Source organism: Prionailurus viverrinus, chromosome D1, assembly GCF_022837055.1.
Source record: "Prionailurus viverrinus isolate Anna chromosome D1, UM_Priviv_1.0, whole genome shotgun sequence".
Classification (NCBI taxonomy): Eukaryota; Metazoa; Chordata; class Mammalia; order Carnivora; family Felidae; genus Prionailurus; species Prionailurus viverrinus.
Window position 1 is genome coordinate 1653451 of NC_062570.1, and position 6630 is coordinate 1660080.

Below are 6630 nucleotides of genomic sequence, written 5' to 3' on the forward strand. Positions count from 1 at the left end.
AAGAAAAGAATTCTAGGAAAGAAAGAACTGTTCTTAAAAATCCAAATAATTAACCCTGATCGCTGCCACATTTCCCTCTTGATTTCATCCAGATGCTAATATCCACTGCAAAGGCTGTGAAGTAGAATCATCTCTAAGAAGAAATCTAAGAGACTAAAACTCGGATGATTAGAACGAATTATTAAAGAAGAGGAGAGAATCTTTCTTCTCTGGTATAATTAGGTTATGACTACATGCCATGAAGCCATCGAGGAACCTAAAATATTGCTAGAAAGAAACTACAAAAGCACATGAAACACACACATACAATACAATAAATGTATGGTGTGGACTGTAAGCCTTGGACCGACTCAGTGAGGGGTCATGTGCTCTGCATGGCTCTGAGGAGAAATGGAGGGCTGGAGCCTGACCTGGAGCCTGACCTGTAGATGGAATCCAGGCTGTGCCAGGCAGGAGGGACGCTGGCCGTGGAGCCTGACTCATAGATGGAATCCAGGCTGTGCCAGGCAGGAGGGATGCCGGGCAACCTCAGCATCCTATTTCGTCTGCCAGGCTGCGAAGCTGTGCCAAGGTGGAATCGTGCAGGCATCGTGAGCTCCCCGAACCACACCTTTAGTTTTTCAACGATAAAAACCAGTAACACGAGGTGGCAAGAGCCAGGAGATGAGGCCGACACAAGTAAGGGGGGAAACGAAATCCAACGCAGAAAGAGTCATTTCTGCACTTAGGCAGACAACACACTTCCTCACTGAATGCTCCTGGGTCGGTTTAAAGGAACGACTGGAAGAAAACGGCCAAGGCTTCCCGAACACTGATCCTGCACCAAACACCATTCCCAGCACTTGCGTTATTTAATCCCCTGGCGAACGGTCAAATGGAAACTCTCCCCACGGTATTGTCAGGGTTCCTAACAGCCCAGGACCCTCTAAATCAACGAGCTTAAAGCAAAGATCTGGTCATTTTTATGCATCAGAGAAGTTTGCGTTAGGAAAATACCCTTTATTCTCCACAAACAGTGCCTTCGAGCAGTTGGAGCGTGAGTGTTACAAGTTATGGCCCTTGATGGGGCGCCTGGGTGGCTCAGTCGGTTGAGTGTCCAACTTCAGTTCGGGTCATGATCTCATGGCTCGTGAGTTTGAGACCCGCGTCGGGCTCCAGGCTGACAGCTCGGAGCCTGGAGCCTGCTTCTGCTTCTGTGTCTCCCTCTCCCTCTGCCCCTCACCCACTCGCATTCTGTCTCTGTCTCTCTCAAAAATAAACATTAAAAATTAAAAAATTAAAAAAAAAACAAGTTACAGTCAGGAAATCCCTATTGAACGTTTAACACAAACTTCACCTGTATTTGCCTTATGTATACACTTTTTAAATATGTCGTATTGATGAGCAACAAAATATACAAACTGGTGTCTAAGAGACGGGCAGTCAGGGTGGAACAGACAAAACAGCGGGTAGCATCAGAAGACAGCCAAGCAAGCCAGATAGAGCACAGCCATGACCTCACGGCTGGGTGGGGGGTAGCTGCTGCAACCCTGCATTTATGGGAACAGACCAGTCCTGTCAGTAACAAGTCAAGCGGGTTTAAGAATTACAGCTTCTACTACTTAAACTTCCCAGCACTTCAGAAAAAAAATCAAGGTTGTTTTTTTTTATGCAGTTGTGTTTTAGGGGAGACTCTTCTGGATAGTATTCACAATTCCAAACATCTCTTCTGATCTACTCCTCAATTCATTGAGCAAAACTGAATGACTTAAATGCAGATGCCGCCTTGCTTAGTAATGGCACATTCCCCTCTGACACTAAGCAAGCATGCCTTCCTGCCACCTCAGTTTCCCCACAGACACCAAGCAACTCGTCCCTCCAGTGTCTGAAGAGGTTCAAACCACTAAGTGGCTTCACAAGTCAGTGCAATGGTCAGTGATATGTTAATTACAGTTGTAGAGAACTTCACGGTGACAAATTTATCGTACGAGCTTCTAATCACATCGAGCCATCCATCACTTAGGAATTGTGTGACCGCACAGCTCCATGCACTTGTCACGGCTCATCACGGCATACTGCTGTCATTCACCACATCTCAAATTGCTGCACAGCATTTGAGATCCTATACAGTGTCTTGCCGTGCCTTATCTTATTAGAACCTTATGACAAACGCTGGGAATGATCCAGGCAAATCATCTGGCTTCTATTCCACAGCTCTGTCTACCGCTAATAAATAAGGGTTACGAAAATCAAACAGAAGAGTGAACTCCCAGCTATTAATGGTCAGATTTTCTAGTTTCCAGGGAACTAGTTTTCTTCGGCCTAACTTTTGGAAGGCTCAGGCCAACCTCACAAAATGGATGTGCAAATTCCCTTGACATATTTATCTCATTCACCACAAAAACATGGACAGGCCATTCTCCCGGAAGCAAAGAGTTTCATATTTAAGAGAAGTAGTTGCTGATTGGAATAACCAATTTCTGCGGATCTCTCATTTACTTTTAGACATCGTTGGGCTTTTTCTCAACCATTTCTATTTTTTAAAATCTATTTATTTATTTTGAGAGACAGAGCAAGCAGGGGAGGGACAGACAGAGGGAGAGAGAAAATCCCACTGTCAGCACAGAGCCCGACTGGGGGCCCAAACTCAAGAACTGAGAGATCATGACCCGAGCTGAAGTCAGATGCTTGACCGACTGAGCCACCCAGGCACCCCTCAACCATTTCTATTTTTTAAGTACTTGATAAATTTTCTAAATTCACATGTTAAACAGGGGGAGGCTGTAGCACGGCCAGAATCTGGTTCATGTGGTTTTCTTTTCCTACTTGTCATTCTTTCCATTTAATCACCCTCTGGAAATGGGCTTGTGAGCAACATATGATTGTCCCATCAAGTAAAACAATAAGGATCTGTTAATGCTTCTGAAGTACTTCCTGTTTTGTCTTTCCCATTCCGGTTACAAACATGTATCAGAAGTCCAAACAATTTACTGGTCTTCCATTAGCCCCACTGACGTCTTTTCACGCCTTTTTCCAATCAAAGGAACAGGACAGACAGTTCATGTCACTCCTAGAAATAGTTGCTGTCACTTTGCTTTGCCTTTTCATCCCTACTGCACACAATATACTCTGTATTTCTGTTTCTCCTGTATTTTGATCCATTCAGTGACCACCACCTGTACTATAGGCATTTGCTGCATTTGTATTTCAATAATTGGAAGTAACTTATGTAGTTCTGGGAAGGCTGCACATGAATCTATACTGGGAACTGCATCAAATCACAGCTTTTATTTCTAAGAAAGCTTATATCACTTGAAAACATAACAAAGGTTGGGGTGCATGGGTGGCTCAGTCGGTTAAGCATCCGACTTCGGCTCAGGTCATCATCTCACAGTTCGTGGATTAGAGCCCCACATCGGGCTCTTGGCTGACAACTCGGAACCTGGAGCCTGCTTCAGATTCTGTGTCTCCCTCTCTCTCTGTCCCTCTCCCACTTGTGCTCTGTCTCTAAGACAAATAGTTTTAAAAAAATTAAAACATAACTAAGGTTAATAATCACTTAAAAAAATTTTTTTAATGTTTATCTACATCTGAGGGGGACAGAGAGACAGAGTGTGAGTGCGGGAAGGGGCAGAGAGAGAGGGAGACACAGAATCCGAAGCAGGCTCCAGGCTCCGAGCTGTCAGCACAGAGCCCGACGTGGGGCTCGAGCCCACAAACTGTGAGATCATGACCTGAGCCGAAGTCGGACGCTTAACCGACCGAGCCACCCAAGCATCCCAATAATCACTTTTTTAAAAAAGTCTTACAGATAATTTTTTATGTTAAGGAAAAGCGTTTCAAGACTGTAACAGGGTCTTGAAAATGAAGTCACTAAACTATGAGCACAGCTAACTGTACTAAAAGGAGAAAGCACGGAAGTGAAAATGAAACCAAGAACGTGTCAAGAGTTAAGAGTAGTGCTGGAAGGCGAAAGCTCTGCGAACAAGGCAGAAGGTGGGAACCACTTCAGTCCCCCTCAGGGTGGGACAGCAGAGAAGCCGTGGGAGACACGGTGGCCACAGCAGCCACCGCAAGGATGGGGAGCCACGTAGGTCCTGGCTGAGGGGGCTCCTCTCTGCGAGTGTGAATCTGAAATTAAGTTAAAAATGGAACTATGCTACAACCCAGCAATTGCACTAATGGGCATTTACCCCCAAATCATGAAAACGGTAATTCGAAGGGGCACATGCACCCCGATACTTATAGCAGCGACAATAACCCCAATACGGAGGGAGCCAAAGTGTCCATCGATGGATGAACGGATAAAGAAGATGTGGTATGTATATACGATGGAATACTACTCAGTGATGAAAAAGAATGGAATCTTGCCATGCCAATGACATGGATGGAGCTAGAGAATATTATGCTAAGCGACATTAGTCAGAGAAAGACAAATAGCATATGATTTCACTCACATGTGAAATTTAAGAAACAAAACAAGTCAGCCAATGGGTAAAAGAGCGAGACAAACCAAGAAACAGACCCTTAACCACAGAGAACATACTGACGGTCACTGGGAGGTGGGTGGGGGGATGGGGGAGACAGGTGATGGGGATAAAGGAGGGCACCTAGCCTAACGATCACGGGGTGATGTACGTAAGTGTTGAATCACTACATCGTGCACCTGAAACTACTATAACACTGTATGCTAACTGGAATTAAAGTAAATTAAAATGCAATAAAATAAAGAAGATATTTTCGGGGCACCTGGGTGGCTCAGTCAGTTAAGTGTCTGACTCTGGATTTCAGCTCCGGTCCTGATCCCAGCGTCGGGAGTTCAAGCCCCATGTCAGGCTCCACACTGACTGCACAGATCCTGCCTGCGACTGTCTGTCTCCCTCTCTCTCTGTCCCTCCACCCCCCCTCCCCCTCAAAATAAATAAACAAACATTTTTATAATACAAAAATATTTTTGAGAATGAGGTAACCAGTCTGCTATTCCTCATACTGGCTGTATCACTTCTGGAGTCTTATGTTTGTATCTAGGTTCAATATTTTAAGAGGATTCAGGGCACCTGGGTGGCTCAGTTGGTTAAACACCTGACTCTTGATTTCGGCTGAGGTCATGATCCCAGGGTCGTGAGATGGAGCGTGAGTCAGACTCCGCACTGGGGGCAGAGGCTGCTTGGGATTCTCCCCCTCCCTCCTCTCTCTCTGCTCCTCCTTCACTCATACTGTCTCTTTCTCTCTCTCTCTCAAAATACATAAATATTTTAAGAGGATTCAAAGAGTCACGAAGTACATTGAAGCAACAGTGTATCCATTGGTTCGTCTGTGAATTCACCTGTTCTTCAACAAACACTTCTTGAGCAGCCACTACCCACCAGAACCATGTTCCGTGCTGGAAGGTAGACTCCCTCCCTCACTCATTCGCTTGCGCGTGCCCACCACGTGCCGGGCACTGCGAACGAGCCAGTTAGGTCCCCACTGTTGCAGAGCACCCAGATACGTGAAAAACTGAGAACACGGTACAGAAGTCACTGTAGAAAAGGGTGGGTAAAGCGCAGTGGAGCACCTGTGAGGCAGAGGCCAGAGCACAAGGTCTGGCTGGGAGAAGGAGGGCCTGGACTGGGTCCTGAGGGACAAGGATCAAGTGCCGGAGGTAACAGCGCTGTGGGCGAAGAATGCTCGTGCAGAGTTGTGGCGGTGCCAGACGCAAACAGGCTGCATCAGGGAGAAAGAACCATCTGGTCACAAGGGAAACAGGCAAAGAGACTAGAATTTTCTAACCTGGAGAAGAGACTCGGGGCTGGGGCGTTACTGCTATTTTCAAATACCTGGCCGTCTGTCCTGTGGGAAAAGGAACTCCACTACGGAGGACAAACCAGAACCCACCCACGGAGCACAGAGAAATAGGCCCAGGGTCAGGGTCAGAAAAACCCGCAGCGAGAGGCGCCGCAGAAGTGAGGGGACGCCTTCTGTGGAAGTGAGGGCCAACTCCCGAGAACACCGGGCGGCCTGGACAGGTCTGAGGGCCGCAGGGACGGCTTGTGAGCTGGCGTGAATGCTGCGCTCCAATGTCAAGTGCAAGTCTTCAGGTTCTTAGACCACAAAAGGTCAGGGCACAGTACTCCAGGCCAGCATGTGAGAGGCTCGTGGACCGGAGAAGCATCTTGGTCATTGAACCCCCACCTTTCACGCTCTAGATAAGACACTGAAGCCTGGGGGAGATAACGGCCAGTGTAAGTCCCCCCAGCAAATCCGGGGCCCCATCTGGACCAAAGCCAGCTCCTCCACGCCGTGTGTGGATCGCGCTGCACGGAAGGGAGTGCGTGTCTCTGGACCCAGAGCCCGGGTGCGTACACGGGTGTGTAAGCGAAGCAGTCTGTATTGTGAGGGGGTGCGTAGACAGCTGGAGATGGCTGTGCATTTTGCACGATTTCTCAAAAAAAAAAAAAAAAAAAAAAGAAGGTGGCTTCTCCAAAATGCAGCCCCGTGAGATCTTTATCTGAACCCAGGGGAAATTCCTACACCAGCCTCACGAACAGCAGTAAAGACATCACGAGAAACCAACACAAGAGAACGATCCGTTCCAAATTGACCCTTCTCTACTTTTTAACCTAGTAGGAAAATGTATCTGTTGATTCCATCCTTCGTTCCTTCCTTGTA